The 14745-nt window shown below is 44.2% G+C and overlaps 1 protein-coding gene across 3 annotated transcripts in view; it reads right to left on the bottom strand.

The window, feature by feature from the left end:
• PRICKLE1 (prickle planar cell polarity protein 1) overlaps nt 1-14745 on the bottom strand; it is a 103905-nt gene that overhangs the window by 15332 nt on the left and 73828 nt on the right. Inside the window, exon 1 of one of the 3 annotated variants that reach the window (XM_036297608.1) lies at nt 7560-9990. The exons of 1 other annotated variant lie outside the window; for it this stretch is intronic. The gene's annotated coding sequence lies outside the window, so the exon portion shown is untranslated. Of the gene's footprint in view, nt 1-7044; nt 7493-7559; nt 9991-14745 lie in introns of those variants that run through there. One more of the 3 variants, XM_036297609.1, reaches the window with a different exon arrangement.

The following is a 14745-nucleotide window of genomic DNA, read 5'->3' as shown; positions in this document are numbered from 1 at the left end:
ATTTATTAGAAAGTTCTCAGAGCTGACCAAAAAATAAACATTAGAAAAATGAAAGGCCCACCTGGCGTGACTCAGTGGTTGAGCAGTGACCTATGAACCAGGAAGTCACAGTTCAATTCCTAGTCAGGGCACATGCCAGGGCTTCGGGAGCGTGCAGGAGGCAGTGGATCAATGGTTCTCTCTCATCATTGATGTTCCTATCTCTCTCTCCCTCTTATTTATTCTGAAATAAAAAAAAATTTTTTTTTAAAAATAAAAAAAATAAAAGTGATATAGCATGACCTCCACCTACCAGGTTGAGGTAAAAGATGCTTTACCACTGGCTACTGTTTTTCTTTACTAACAAAAAAACTTGATTTTGGATTCTTACTTTTTTTCTTTTTTAAAATGACCTGTATTGGTCAGCAGACCCAGAATATATTCTTAAGCCTACCACTGTCTCCTGGCACATCATACAACTGCAGTTGACTGCTGAGCATGTTCTTGCCCTTGCAAAAGGTTAAAATAATAAAAATATCTCACAAATATCCCTTACGAAGGCATGTAAATGACTATATGGTATTTGCTCTTCCTAATGACACGTAAACGTGACTGTTTGGTCTGCCAAAATACCTCCTTTTAGGCTACACATGAAACCATGCGTGAATTAAATCTGATAGAAAAATTCCATTAATTTCATTTCCAGGTGTTGGCTTTTAAGGTTAATCATGTGAAAGAGGGACACAAATCAGGTTTACAAATGGGGTTATGATAGAGCAGTGGTTCTCAACCTTGGCTGCACATTAGAATCACCTGGGAATCTTTTCAAAATCCTAATTTCTGGGCCTCATCTTCCGGAAACTTTGTTTCTTTGTTACTAATGTTGTGGCCCCACCCCATAACAAAAAAACAGAATTCCTGGAGGATGAGGCCCAGAAATCAGGATTTTAAAAAGATTTCCAGGTGATTCTAATGTGCAGCCAAGGTTGAGAACCACTGTGATAGAGGGTGAAAATTTTTCAAGTTGTTTGGTGTGGGGTTTTTGTTTTGTTTTGTTTTGATTTTTCAGAACCACTTAGATGTTCCTTTATTTATTTTGTATTTTACTTTTGTAAATAATTTTTATTTTGATGTAATTTCAAACTTCAGAAGAGTTGCAAGAAGAGTAAGCAACTCCCTTACAGCATTTGCCCAGACTCATCAACTGCTTACATTTTGCTTCATTTGCTTTATCATCCTCTTCCTGCTCCTCTTTCTCACATACACCACACACCATTTGAAAGTCTTTATTTTTCATATTCTCTTACCAAACCATAGTTCAATTAAACATAACTGTTTAGAAAATGTTCATTTAAAAGACAAACAATGTGCAAGAATTCATGTTAGATGCTGGAGATAAACAGAATAAAAAGCCCAAATAGTTCAAACCATCGGTATTCTGTGATTATAGGGAGGCAGGTTTATCATCCTGGTCTTGAAATGCTGTAATAAGCTGAATGAACTTAATCACACATGAATGACAACTACGCAGTAGCCGTTCTGTACTAGGTCTGACCCTGCTAAGGAAATGAATCAGTAGGGGCCCCACCTCTCCACCATCTCTTTATAACTCTGGATGTAAATAAGCCTCGTAATGCAGAGAGAAGTAAACGTTTTCAGGGTTGGGTTTGTTCATGTCCCAGAGTCTGACCATTAAGGAAATGTGAGCGGAAGCAACACCTTTAAGAACGAACACCATCAAAGATGGCACTGAAGTCAAGCACAAAGAGCAGGTAATTGAATTAAAATCGAGCAGGTTATTATGTTTGCAGATTTTATTTTCAAGAGAAGACTAAAAGCCAACTACAGGAGTCAAGGAGAGAAATGATGACAAACAGTAAGAGCAAGACGTGGACACAAGGGTGGGGAGAAAGAAGCCCAAGGTTGGGTAGAGAGAGATAAGAAAGACAAGGGTTATCATGGGAGTAACTTCATGCCAGTCAGACAACACAAAATGGAACCATATCCCTCCTTTGTCCTTTTTCTCCCTTCCCCCTTCAGAATCATTAAATAGCTACTTCTTTCCATTTAAAAAGACCCAAAGATAAACAGCTCTCAGATGTATGACTTCTCCATCATCATAATGGTTGAGAGCACATGTGCTCCAAGGAAGAAGCAATCCTTAGGGAATGGAATCTGGTGCTCTCAGCATTCAGTGGACGCAGCCCTGAAGTCTTCATGCCTTTGACAAGCCACCAAACATCTTGGGGCCTGGTTCTTAAAAATGGCATCTATTTTCTAAGGATATGAAAGTTTTAAAGAAGAAAAAGTTATATGAATATGAAGAATTAAAGTTACTATTGATGTGCACCAACTGGCATTGTTACTTTCCCTGTGACTACATAGATATCCTTGAAACTAACCAGCGACATCTGGAATAAGAACAACATGTTAATAAGAAAAAAAGGACCGAATGTTGACATGTGAACATGTGAGTTTCATCTTTTTTTTTTTAGTTTGGGAAGGCTCTAGCTTCCTGTGGAGCAAACAATTTTGCCAAACTATTGACCACCTTTCCCAGCTGCCTTGGTCTCAGATCCTAACCTAACCCTACATAAAATTTCTAACACGATACATACAGTGCATGTACAATCACATGCAAGCGTATACATGTGCACATACACGCGTGCGCGCGCACACACAGCATGTATAATGGTCTACAGAGCATGGCAGGGTCTTACCAGTTGTGTTATGGAGAGCAACAATTGTAAGGGCCCAGTATATGCTTGGCTGTGAGGTGGTGCCTGTTACCCAAATTAGAGTACAGCTTCATTCTCCAACATGGTGATGTAAGGAGAGGTTTCTCATGAAATTTACTGCTAGATGCATTCACTCCATTTACTCATTCACCCTTATCTTTAAAGACCGTTATTGAATGGTTCTGGGAAAAATCAGAAAGAAGGCATTTGACATTTATTCCAAAAAAAAAGCTAGAAATGAAAAAAAAAAAAAAAAGTGCTGAGAATACTTCCAAATTCCATTATACATTCTCTTGCTTTCTTCAATGATGGTTATATGTGTAAATTCTATGTGATTTAGTCTTTGGCTGATCATCTTTCCACTTTGAGTAAAAAATGAACAGCAGAAAAACACTGGCTTCAGGATTCAAGACACAGGAATTCTAATCCAGCCATCCCAGCTGGGTGTGACCTGAGAACCTGGTTCCTCGACTAGAATATAGGGCCGGTTCCAGGGCTACCTCACAACGTAGAGATGATGGCCAGGAGTGCATGGCACCGTGGCTAAGATGGTAGACAACTTTTTGTAAGTTTTTTTCTCTCCATGTTCTCACGATGTCTGGATTCCTGCTATTTGAGTTTCTTCTTAAGTAAGTAACCTTTTCCCTTTGCCCACAATCAACAACCTCCAAATCTTTTAAAATTTGTTGCTTTCAATATGCTGTAAATTAGGCAACTATGCCTTTGAAAAAAATTGTCTAAAAGTATAAAGAATAATTATGTTGTGGACAAGGGCTTAGGCATTCCTCCCATAAGCACAGTAATCACTGGTTAAATAAGATAACATACAGTACATGAAGGTGTTATTCGAATTAAAAAGTGGCTTTATTATTTTGCAATGCTATTTTGGTATTTGGAGTCCATTTATTTTCTAATGAGCTGTATGCTGCATCCAGAGTAGCTAAGGATTGTTCTTTTGATTGACCTTGACATATATATTTAAACCTTTATTATTTTCCCCTGAAGCTTAATAAGTCAGCACAGTATATGAAGGTCCAGAGGCAGTAAACAGTGGGCAGTTTCACTGGAAGACAGATTCTTCCAAAGAAGCAACAGTGGATGGCAGTGGCAGCACTGAGTGAACTTTCAAGTAGTACCTGATATCAGGCAGAAGACTTTGCAGTGGTTCTCAACCTTCTGGCCCTTTAAATACAGTTCCTCATGTTGTGACCCAACCATAACATTATTTTCGTTGCTACTTCATAACTAATGTTGCTACTGTTATGAATCGTAATGTAAATATCTGATATGCAGGATGGTCTTAGGCGACCCCTGTGAAAGGGTCGTTCGATTGCCAAAGGGGTCACGACCCACAGGTTGAGAACCGCTGCTCTAGGCAATGGGAGAGGACAAAAAGGTTATGAGTAGGAGGGTGCCATTCCTGGTCTTAAGGAAAATTAATAGGATAGAGATGGTCAGGAAAGAGAAAGGGAACCTGGGGGGTACCTATTAGCCCATTATCACCAAGAAAGCCTAAGCATGTTGGCTTGGGGAAAGAAGGTAAAAGGAAAGAAACTGGGTCAAACAGTTCTGAGTCTTACCTGATTGAAACATCTGTCATGCACCAACATGGAAACTACATAGGCAAGTCAGACGGAGAGTGAGGGTCTGAGGGAGTTGAGGAGAATGGATTCAATCAGACACATATCGAGGTGGTAACTGTACATCAGATCTAGTATGGTCCCTATAACATCATTCATCATTTTCTTGGACCAAGTCGCCAAATCAAATCAAAAGCACGTGAACAGAAAACAAATTAATTTTCAGTGGCTGCCAATGTAAATGAAGTCTACGGTCACACCCCTAATTACAGATACTTTCCCCAGTGTAATCCCACTCTAGTTCCTATGTGAAGACTACCCTGGTATGGTAAGATCCTTATGAATAAGTATTTCTCATGTGAACATGCCAAGGGGAGTTAGAAATCCTTTGATCACCAAAAACCAGAACAGATACTGATTTGTCGAGTCAGTGGGCTAACATTCCCCAGGTGTCCCCTGCTGCTAAGTGCCATCCAGTGGCCCACAAGCGACTTAACAACTTCTTTGTTAAACTGCTTGTTAACAAGAAGGTGCAGGTCACACATACCCAGGGCAAGTTACTCTACTTCTTCTAGGCTAAACATGCAGGCGAATTAAATTTAACTACAGGCTCATTTGGTAGCAGGGAAACTTGTAACACTTCCATTCTTCTCAATACACAAAATAAAATCCTTATGGATGCACATGTCTTCTTGCTTATGATGTCCTTAACTTAAAAAAAAAAAAAAAAAAAGCCCTAGACCTATAAAAGGCGTAGGCTAGCAAAATGACTACAATGATCTCTTTAAAATTTTCACATACCCAAAGAGCATTCAATGCCTATGGCCTGCGAAAGACCAAAGTCACTACTAACAGAGCACAACCCAATTTTACTTACGCTGAAATGAACTGTAAAGATAACTTGAATAAAGGGTAAATATATTTTGTATAAAAAATAAAAGTAAAAACATAACGAAGGTATCTGAAGATACCGCTTAGGAACCATCATCCCTTTACCAACACTACTTGGTACTAGCAATCAGTGGCACGAGGCCAGGTGTCCTTTGGCATTTTCTGTGTTTTCCAGGTAAACGTCCATCCAACTGGTACATTTTCCCAACAACTGAGTGGCCTGCCATGCAGCATCCAATTGCCAAGAAGCTATCCATTTTTCCAAGAGGAAATGTGGGCCCTGCAGGGTGTCCAAGCATCCTAATTTCATGCACAAACACATTCCACGACAGTAAGACAGATTGCTGAACAAAAGGAGGAAACACGATGACAAAGCGTGGTCCCCTGCCAGAGCGACGCTTTCGGGGCCAGGTTATTTGGCTGTAAACCGGCCTAGGAAGACCAAACCCCCAACGCATGCGGCGGTGTGAGGCGCGCCACGCCAGGCACGGTTCCAATGGGCTCATTATGTGCTCCGTAATGGGGAGGGGGACGCAGGTCTTTTCTTAAGACCGTGTTCCAGTCAGTCTCCTATTGATTTTCTGAATTGCTATTTTCAACCGCGGCCCAAGGAAACGGCAGCCAGACTTGACTCCAATGTACACAGAGACTCGGGTTTCACCCTGTCACCTGTTGGCTTCTGAACAACACTCCTCTTTGTGAAACGCACAGCACTCATTTGAAACAAGTTTCCAGAGAAAACACTTCAAGAAAGTGTTTGAGAAGTCACAAGACTCGAGTTGTAAAAACAAATTCCACACATAGCCTGGTGTATACTGACAGAGATGAATGTGGAAACCCGAGCTTTTGAAAAAAGGGGGTCACAGGAGGGGAGCCGGGGGAGAAAGGATGCCACCCTTCTTCAGGGAAAATTCAGCGGCGGCTGTCGAGGATCCGCGGGGTCCACCCCACGCCCGCGTCGGAAGACACTTTGGAGCAGGCGTCGGCGCCCCCTGCGCCCCGCGACTCCGACCCTCCGTGCGGCGGTGGCGGCTCGAGCCGCCAGGGGGCGCCCCGGGCCGCGGGTCGCGTCGGTCCCCCGGCTCCCTCCCGGTTTCCGCGGCCTCCCGCACCCGGAGGCCGAGCTCAAGACCCAGCGGATGCGAGTGAACCCCTTCCCAGGCGCCGACGCGAGACCCACCGAGAAGAGTGGCCCGGTCTCCGGGGCTGGAGTCGCCTTCGAACCCCCTTACCCGTCTCCGGAGGAAAGCCTCGCGCCGCCTCCCGGCGTAGGTCCCCTCCGAGGAAGAAACGCGCCCCGCGGCTGGACGGTGGTACCGAGTGGCCCGGGGCCCCCAACTTCGGAGGAGAGGCCTCCTCCCCGTGGGCGCACACCGACGCGCGCCCCCCTGCAGCCCGCGGCGACCAGTCCACGCCGCCCGATGCCACCCAGCCCCGGACCCAGACAGCGGTCCCCACCTGCGGCCGCGGGCAGCGGGGCCAAGCGCGGCCTGCAGCCCCTCGGGGCTCCCGCCCCGGCCCGCGGGTTCCCGAGCCCCTCGGCGAGCACTCGCCGCCCACCCGCCCTGCGACCGGCCGAGGCTGGCGGCCGGCGCGCGGTGCCCCTTGGAGGAGAACAGGGCAGGGTGCCCTCCGGGTCACCCTCGCCCACCCATTTCCGGAGGAGACCCTAGCAGGGAGGGAGCAGCGAGTGCCGGGCCCCCATTAAACCAGGGCGGGCCGCGCCCCCCATCAGGGCGCGCGCCTGGCCCCGCCCGGCGGGCGAGGGGGTCGCCCCCGCCCCCGCCCCGCCGTGACGCACTCTCCCCGGCCTGTCCTCGCCGAGCCCACTTTCGGTGCAACGCGGCGATTCTCACCCCCGCAGTCCGCAACCGATCGTGGGGGGTCGGCAAAAGGTCCTCCTGCTCCCCGGAGACCCTCTGTCCCCGCCGGCGTCGCCAGCTCTGCTCCCCGGGTTAGAGTCGCCTCGTCCAGGCCACCGCATCCCCCAAGTCCCAGCGCTGCGCCTCCCCGGGATCCTCCACCGCGGAGAGAAAAACCCCGACTCCGCTCCGCTCGGGGGCCCGCCTGGGACCGATCTTCAAAAGTAACCAGAGCCCGCAGGAAAAAAAGTAACCATTTCGCTTCCTGCCGGTCCCACCCTCGGCGGAGCGCAGCGGGCCGACCGCCCGGCTCGCGATGCCAGGCTGGCTCGGTTCCCCGCGCCGGTCCGCAGGAGGCGCCTGCCCAACCTGATCTCGCCGCCGCCCTCTTTCCAGGAACTGTCACTGCTGACCGTGCCCCTGGCAGGTCTCCACGAGGTCCTGCGAGCACGATATTCCTCGAAAAGCTTCCCACCCACTTGGCCCAGCCTCGCGGCTCCAGCACCTACCTCGGTCCATCCGCTCCATGGCCGCGAGCCCTACTGAGCGGAGCAGCGGAGAGGCAAGTCCCCCAAGACGCTTATGTAAACTCCCCCTCCCGCAGGTGCACGCGCGGACCACAGCGCGCCAGGAGAATATGCAAAACCACCTCTTACAGAAATCATCTCCGCTCGGCCCATAACAATGATGTCAGCAAATGGCACGCTGAACCGAGTTCTCCCTAGGAAGGGCTCATTAACATATGAATTCTCCCCGTAGGACTTCTCTTGCATTTCGAAGCGATGCCTACTGCTTAGCGCAGGAGATTTATTTTTATCAGTAAATAACAACAAGAGAAAAGGAGCCAGGTCACGGGATGCACTTAATCAAGTACCTGACTGAGAGTTCTTATAAGTAGGTTAAGTGAATATCATTATTCGAACACCAGAGCCTGCCTGCCCCACACGTAAGGCTAATCTTGGTTCTCAGCTATTTCTAGGTACACCATGAGAAAGTGCAGCTTGGCATTAGGTGTTCACAGAAAGGGCCAAGAAAAGCAAAAACGGAACCTCAAAGCAAGCCCAGAAAGAAGTGATAAATATTTGCAGCAGAGGTCTGAATCTCTTCTCAACGACAGATTTTAATTTCTGCAATAGCCTCCTTATCACATGGTGATAAAAGGAAATGGGGAGAAGAGGAGGCAATATTTAATAGCTTTGCCATTTCATAAAAGGCTAGCAAATAAAAGCAACTTAAAACGGTCAAATTCCTTCAGTAGCCTACTTTTTTATTTTTAACTTTTTTGGTTAGGTAAAAGAAAAGAACCTGTACCATCAGGTTTCCTTGGGAGTAGTTTGCAACATATATGTTCCTACAGTACACCACTGAACAATAGCTCATTGTAACTGTGATTTAAAAATACACAAACAAGTTGCCATAAATAGAGCAGTCAAGTAAATAACTCTGGCCAATTTCTGTTATCTCTGCTGGAGAAGATGCTTTTTGTTTTGTTACCTTTTTAAAGTGGCAGAGATTAAAAAAAAAAAAAAAAAGGAAGGAAGAAAGTTGTGGCTCTGCTGGTAGGCTAGCTTGGAAACACTGTCTGAGACAACGGGATTTGAAATTCAAATTGACTCTCTGTTGGGCAGTATACATTCTAGTTTTTGAAGACAGTTCCCAAACAGCTCTAAGATAGAGCTCCTCCAGCCTTCAGATAGTGTGGGGATTTGTGGGAGGGCGGGGAGAGGACTTCAAAGGGCCTCTGTGGAGCTGTGAAATTAACATGAATACCTAGGTTAGATCTCCTTTTTCCTGCTTCATTCTGTTTGGGCTTCCTCCAGGAAGTCACCAATTGACAGTATCTATTGGACAAATGTGCAATCAGTTATTGATATAAACCAAACTCTCTCTTGTCATTATGGTAAAGGGACGCCAATGGTTTAAGCACGCCAATGGTTTAAGCCAGGTGGATCCTTTTTGAAACAGCTTTTGAAGGAGGGTGACACACAGTAGCCAAGGCTACAGAACCTTCCCAACTACAAACTGTAGCAACACTTCTCAGTATTAAATGCCAGCCATTGTAAGTGCTTCCTCTAACACAATTACTTATAAATACTGTTTGCTGCATTTTCAACAGGTACTGTCAGCTTTATTGCTTTCGTAACTCTTTGGATGATGAAGCAGTTTGGAGACAGTTAAAAGCTTCCAGCTAATGTTCAATCTGAATACAACAGCCCATGTAGTCTGGTCTGAAAGGCACTGTTTTTGTCAAGGGTGAATTTACAGGATGGAGAGCAAGGACCCCCACCAGCACCTTTTTGTTTCAGCCAGGTGGGAATATTCATTGCTTGCAACTCACACTTTAAGGGAGGCTGGGAAAGGAAAGAAATTCACAGGACTTGGTTCTCTCACCCCATCCTGGTCTCTACTCTACTCTCACCTCCTCAGAGAGGCCTTCTCCAACCCTCTCAACCCCAAATATCATCCCTCCTTCTTGTTGCTATTTATCTTCATAGAACTTAGCTTTGCTTCAGGTCTGTGTGTTCATGTTTGCTGTCTCTCTCCTCTGCTAAAAAGTGGGGATTTTGGAGATTCACTCCTGTATTCTCAGCACCTAAAATCATGCTAGGCACATAGCAGGACAAGTTCAATTAACAGGCATTAAGTGAATGAATGATTTTGGACATTCTACTCAGGCCCTCACAACTATACTATACCTGTATAGATAACTCCATTTCTAATCTAAACCCAGACTGAACTGCAATGTCCTATGGGAGGAGACTGTGATAGAAAAACAGAGAAATGCCAAGGGCATTTGTTTGTCAAATGCCAGCCAGCTTTATTGGGTCTGGAAGAGAGAGGTAAGTACGAAATATAAAGTACAACATATACTGGTGCTATTCCTTGGTTCACCTGTGATTTGTATATGGTGACCTTGAGGTCGGCTCCGTACCTTTTTTTTTTTTTTTTTTTTCCAGGTGTAAAGCAGACCTGCTTTCTAGTTTTAAGAGTCAGAGTTGTTCTTGGTCTCAGACATTTGGAAGGATTTGTAAGTAATTGCCAGCCATCTAGGAAGAGCCTATTTAAATGATTGGATGTCATTAAGTTTCTTAATACAGAAGAGAGGTCAAGGATTCTAACAGTCATTGAATGACATCTCACTCACTGAGTCTGAGGGCCAGTCGGCATATATAATGTTAAGTAGGGTGCCAGCTTGAGTCTTCAGCGAAGGCATAGTCTAGGACTGCCTACATAGAGATAGGTGACTAAGAAGTGCAAATACACCTGTATGTAGGATGTAATTTCTAATTAAAATGGCTTTAAATTTTTTCTTTAAATCACAAAATCATACAATTTTAGAGTTGCCAACAACCTATATCTGGTCCAGATAAAGAAATGAGATCCAGAGAATTAATTGTAATAATTCTTTTATATATATATATATATATATATATATATATATATACAGTATTAATTTTTTACAGAGAGGAAGGGAAAGGGATAGAGAGTTAGAAACATTGATGAGAGAGAAACATCGATTAGCCGCCTCCTGCACACTCCCCACTGGAGATATGCCCGCAACCAAGGCACATGCCCTTGACCGGAATCGAACCCAGGACCCTTGAGTCCGCAGGCCGATGCTCTATCCACTGAGCCAAACCTGTTAGGGCTGTAATAATTCTTTATGCTTGTTACCAAGTTTGGTACCACTGACAGTTTATGTAAAATGCTTTTCTTTCTTGTTAATTTTAAACATGTCTGTTGTACCTCCAATTGGGCCCTACACCCTGCCGGTCACTGAACATTTTAAATTCTCGTTACCAGTATCTGAGCCTGTAGCTCCCCCAGGAAGGGCCCCAAGGCAGGTGTCAGCTCTTCCCGGAGCGAACAGGCATGATGGTGTTTTATCATAGGTTGCAGTTTCTCTAGGTCTCCAATTATTTTCTTTCCCCTTTGATTATATTTAAAGCAATGTGATTAGAGAGTACTGGTTCTTTAACATTTTCTACACCCAATCCCTCTGTAGACTTACTACTCCAACCCTCCCAGCCATCGTCCCCTCCCCCGTCTCCAACCTCTTCTGAAGTGAGTGAGCAAATCCTCCCTTCAAAGTACCCTGATGCGTTGGGTTTGGAGTTAGGAGATTTAAATGTCTATTTTCTGTCAATTACTAGCTCTGTGACACTGGGATAAATCACTTCTCTAAGGTATTAGTGTTGTTTTTTGGTTTGTTTTTCATTTCTAAAAAGGAAATGGGCTAGGTCAATGGTTATAACTTCTGAGGAGGAAACACAATCCATATCTCAACTAAAATAGAAATCTTAATATAGAAACAGCTGAAAGTGAAACTGCTCTGTTGAAGCTCTGCTTGGGTTTCTCGCAGACTTCCCCCACAACTCCCATCCTCTCATCCTCCATTCTCCCAAGGTGACCTTCAGGCTCTTCCATCTGAAACTAGACGCTGCCAGAGGCTCCACCAGCTCTAATATTTTCGGAGTCTTTTAAAACTCAATAGCTGGTATGACACTGATATCAGATAGGTGCTCACGGCTGTGCTGTGTTGAGTCTGCAGCCCACGCTGGGTGGGAGAATATGGTATCAGGTCCTTTTGTTCAAGGTTATAACTTTTAGTATCATTTGACAGCCATCTTTGCCCACCTCACTCCTCTGTCCCAACTATTTTGACTCCTTCCCCACCCAGGAAATGTTTGTTACTTTTCATGGACAAATAATTAAACTAGTGTTCAAGCATCTTGACCTTGAGTTCTTCAACTTTTTCCAACTCCTGTAGAGATCTGTGGCTTAACATAAACATTCTTAAGACTATACTGCTGAAAAACTGCCAAAACATTAAGAAATGAAGAATAATTCTTCCAATAAACATTGGGAGATCGATTCATGAAAAGATATCCAAGATATGTTAAGATGCAAAATATATAGTATGATCACATTGTTATAACTAATAATATATAAGCTAGTATACACATAGAAAAACTATTTAGAGGTATATAAATAGTAGACAAGTAATACAGCTTCTAGGGGAAGGCAGATTATAAGAAACTATTACTTTTGAATTTACATTTGTAAAATAAATGTATTTTCATATTTTCACACCATTTATAACCTTTTTATTTTTATAATGATCATGTAGGACTTTTGTAAACAGTTTAAAAAACAATAAAGGAAACAGACTACAATATTAACATAAGAAAGGAAAGTTTGGAAGCAGAAAGTGACGTTCTTGATTTAAGTATTTGTGGATATGGGAAAATACATAGTTCTCCCTGCTATCTTCCTCCCAGGTTCAAACTTGAAGAGAGAAATCTCTGCTGCATTTATTTACAATACTTGAGAAGGGGGTGTCACTGGTCCCATATTTCCATGGAGCCAGACAGACATATTGGAGCAGGAGCTGCTCCAACTGATGCCGCATGTACCCATTCATTGATTCACTAGCAGATTCTTTGGTTGAGTCCAAAAGTATTTGTTGGAGGACAGCACTATTAGACCTAGACGCTCCCCTTAACTAAAGATGACCTATTCTAAATTTCATATCCTATTTATATCTTGATTTATTCCAAAAAAAAGCATAGGAAAATATACAGGATGAGTGGAAAAAATAAATGATTCTATTTTCTGCAATACATAACAATGATGTGCTGTGATTATACAACAGTTTCGGTGTGGCTAAACTTCTAATACAGAAATAATGGGAAATGTTGACCAATTGATTCTGGTTAGAAGGTGAGGATCAAGGAAGTGTGAAGGTGAGGTGACATTTAAACTGGAACCTTTATAGATTTAAAGTGGGTGATCAGGGAAATTAAGGGAGTTGGGATAGGGAACAGGGCTGAGTCCAGGTTGAGCCCATCAAAGCTTGATATCTAAGAGAGTGAGCAGCTCTTAGTAAGCCCATGGTAATGTGGTGTGAGGACTGAGAGGGAGGAGGGAAGAGGGGATTGGGGGTGGGAGGCTAGAGACAGTACTAAAAGAAAGCAGTGCCAGGCTGTGAATGGCTGCACAAGTCTCTTAGCTATTCTAGGGGCTGTGGAAAGCCACAGAAGCTTGAGCAAAGAGTGACATGATTGTATCTATGCCCTAATTAGAGGGAGGGTAGACAGAACAGTGCAGGGCAACCAGATGGGAAGAGCTTGGATGCTGCCTCAGTAGGCAAGGGTAGGAAAGACAAGACAGTGTGTCTGAGGGTGAATACACCGAACTGTGGAAGCCCAGAGTGGATGGGGGGTGGGGGACACCAGATGGGATGCCGACATTCCTCAATGAGGCAGCATTCCCATAGTTTCCTTGAAAGACAACCAAGAGTTCAGCCCTGATGTGAGCTCTCACTTGAAACCGCAAATATTTTTCACTGTCCACGGGAGACAAACTCAAGGTAACCTGAAGGATTTTTGTTTTTAAGCTCAACGTTGATCTTCCTGTCGGTATTTAAAATCAGTATTTAAAACATGGTTTCAGCGTGTGGAATCTCGGAGGGAAGGCTTGGGAGGGTGGATGGGTGGAAGGTGATCAACCAAAGAACTTATGTGCATATATGCATAACCCATGGACACAGACAATAAGGTGGTGAAGGTCTGGGGTGGGAAGCCAGGGCGGGGGGCCAATGGGTGGGTGGGTGGGGGGGAAGGGGACATATGTAATACTTTCAACAATAAAGATTTAAAAATAAATAAATAAAATATGTTTTTTTATGTCCTGTTGTGTTTAAGAGCACATTATAAAACAGAAACAGGTGCGTGGTTTTCAGGTTGGAAGATAATCTATGTGAAAGGACTACCCAAGAGATCAAAATGGCATTGGAAAGTTATTGTGTTCAGTGGGAATCTACCACCTAACAGTTAGTGTTTATGCAAACCATTAAGTAATAAATATTGCTCTGTCTTAAAGTGTAATATTATACAATATTCATTGCTTTATTTCATGAACTACGTGCTCAAAGCTATTTTGCTCACTTGTGTGTTTGCTTGTGCACCTTAAACTCCGCACCATTAAGCTGGTTGATTCTCCACGAGGGAAAATCTGGGCTGACAAAGGCACACCAGCTCTTACCACGGCCACTGTGCGCTGTGACTACTCAAGGTGTCCTCAGAGAGGTGTCAGCAAAGAATGATTCGAGTCGGCCAAAAGCCTCTTGCCCCAAAGAAAAAGGTCAGCACAGCTTTCCATAACATTTCTTTATCTTATCTAAGATCCCAAGTCCCTTTCTGCAACCGTGGGAATGGAAAGGAGGTGGTTTTGTAGTGGAGACTGGCTTACAAGCTTTAATTAGATTGGGTCAGGGCCAAGATTTGGAATTCAAATTGTTCTGTCGGTCTTGAGCCACATAGTTCTAGATGAGTAACAGTTGTTGGTATAAGTCTTCATATTTCCTTTCTCCTCTTTGCTTGCAGCGTCAGTCTCTTCAACCGTGCACTGAATTATAGAGGGGCTGAGGGCAGGGATCACGTCTGTCTTGTTTTGTGACCTATCCCAAGTGCGGAGACACACAGGCCTGGTACATAGGGGATCCTCAGTGAGTGTTTGTTGAGTGGTGAAGATGGTTTGGTTCCCATTGATCTTCCACAGAACCTGTCTCAGATGTTGCACAAACGAAGCACTCCTATTTATATCTTAATTATCAGTCCATTGATTGGTTTTTCTTCATTTTTATTTGGACTTTTTACAAAGTGAGTCAACTAATTTGAGGTTCAATTTTCA

The sequence above is a fragment of the Myotis myotis genome, unplaced genomic scaffold (assembly GCF_014108235.1).
Source record: "Myotis myotis isolate mMyoMyo1 unplaced genomic scaffold, mMyoMyo1.p scaffold_m19_p_3, whole genome shotgun sequence".
NCBI lineage: Eukaryota > Metazoa > Chordata > Mammalia > Chiroptera > Vespertilionidae > Myotis > Myotis myotis.
This window is presented reverse-complemented; position numbering and strand designations above follow the sequence as displayed.